The 1,904-nt window shown below is 38.6% G+C and overlaps 1 non-coding gene across 1 annotated transcript; it reads left to right on the forward strand.

Annotated features, from left to right (window-relative positions):
* Positions 1-1,236: 1,236 nt before the first annotated feature.
* On the forward strand, positions 1,237-1,345 carry LOC125999602 (U6 spliceosomal RNA). The gene has a single exon (XR_007492124.1). It is a non-coding gene; the product is annotated as a U6 spliceosomal RNA (small nuclear RNA).
* The last annotated feature ends 559 nt before the right edge of the window (positions 1,346-1,904 follow it).

Consider the following 1,904-nt stretch of genomic DNA (forward strand, 5'->3'; position numbering starts at 1 on the left):
GAGCAGACAGCCAGGAGTGACCCCTGAGCACTGCCGGGTGTGGCCCATAAACCAAAAATTAAGATAGTCTCTTCAATAAATGATGCTGGAAAAACTGGGTAACTACATGTAAGAAATTAAATTTTGATCCCTATTGCACACCTTACATAAAAGACAATTCAATGCAGATCAAAGATCTTAGATATGACCAGAAAATATAAAGTACGGGGCCTAAGAGATAGCATGGAGGTAAGGCGTTTGCCTTTCATGCAGAAGGTCATCGGCTCGAATCCCAGCGTCCCATATGGTCCCCTGTGCCTGCCAGGAGCAATTTCTGAGCATGAAGCCAGGAGTAACGCCTGAGCACTGCCAGGTGTGACCCAAAAACCACAAAAAAATAAAGAAAATATAAAGTACACTTAAAAGAATATAGATAGAACACTCCAAGTTTTGGAACTCAAATGAATCTTCAGTGACCTAATACCATAGGCAAAGGCACAAAATAAAAATAAACAAATGGAACATTAAACAGTTTCTGCCAGGCAAAAGAAGCATGGGCTAAAAGAGAAATAGAGCTAATTGAATGAAAAAAATATTTGCATTCAACACAACAAAAACAAATTCAAAAATCTCTATCAAAAATAGGCAGAAGAACAGATACTTCTCAGAGAAAGACAAGATTATTACCAATCTGTACATCAAAAAATGCTCAGTATCACTTATCATTAGGAAAATTCAAATCAAGACAACAATGGAATACTATCTCACACCAGTTGAGAATGACACATATTAAAAATAGGAGTGTGGGGGACTGGAGGGATAGCACATTGGATAGGGCATTTGCCTTACACACAGCTAAACTGTATTCTATCTCCAGCATCTAACATGGTCCTCCAAGTCTGCCAGGAGTGATTACTGGATGCAAAACAAGTCATAACTCTGAGTGCTGCTAGGTATGACCCAAAAGCCAAAAAATAAATAAATAAATAAATAAATAAATAATACATAAATAAAAATAATAGCACAATTAGAGAAATAACTACATTAACAACTATCATAACAATGATAGTGAGAAATAGAATGCCTGTTTTGAAGACAGGCAGAGGGTAGGGAGGACGGAAATGGGAGGCCTTGGTGGCAGGAAGGTTGCATTGGTGAAGGGGGGTGTACTTTATATGACTAAAACCCAACAACAAACATGTTTGTAACCATGGTGCTTAAATAAAGATATTAGAAAAAAGTAAAATAAAAATAAGAGTGCTCACTTTGACAACACATACACTAAAACTGGAACAATAGAGAAAAGGTTAGATTGGACCCTGTGCAAGGATAACAGAAAAAAAAATATTAAAAGCTCCATACGTTTAAGAAAGACAAATAATGAAGAATGGGTGACTGTGCATAGGTGTCTCGGGTACACTGGTGGTGTTAAGAAAAGACAGAACTAAATACCCAAGCCAGAATCCACAACAATGAAATTACGAGGCCCAAACTTTATTGACCACAATTTAAAATTTGATCATTATGCTGGCAGGCTGGGGCAGGGGGTGGTGGCATGTGTGGACTCAAGGAACATTGGTGGAGGGAGGTTGACACTGGTGGTGGGATTGGTCCTGACACACAGCATGCCTAAAACCCAACTATAAATAACTTTTTAAATCACAATGGTTTAAATTAAAAAAAATGTTTTAAAGTAGGAACAATCTTTGGTAGCAGGGATGTAGTAATAAAGAAACTCTTTTCCACTGCTGGTGGAAATGTCTGGTACAATCCCTATAGAGAGTTCTCAGTAAACTCGAAATTAAGTTGCCATATGGCCCAGTAATCCCACTTTTGGGTGTCTATCCACAAGACTTAAAACATTCATTCGGGGCCGGTGAGGTGGCGCTAGAGGTAAGGTGTCTGCTTTGCAAGCGCTAGCCAAG

This window comes from Suncus etruscus, chromosome X (assembly GCF_024139225.1).
Source record: "Suncus etruscus isolate mSunEtr1 chromosome X, mSunEtr1.pri.cur, whole genome shotgun sequence".
Taxonomy (NCBI): domain Eukaryota; kingdom Metazoa; phylum Chordata; class Mammalia; order Eulipotyphla; family Soricidae; genus Suncus; species Suncus etruscus.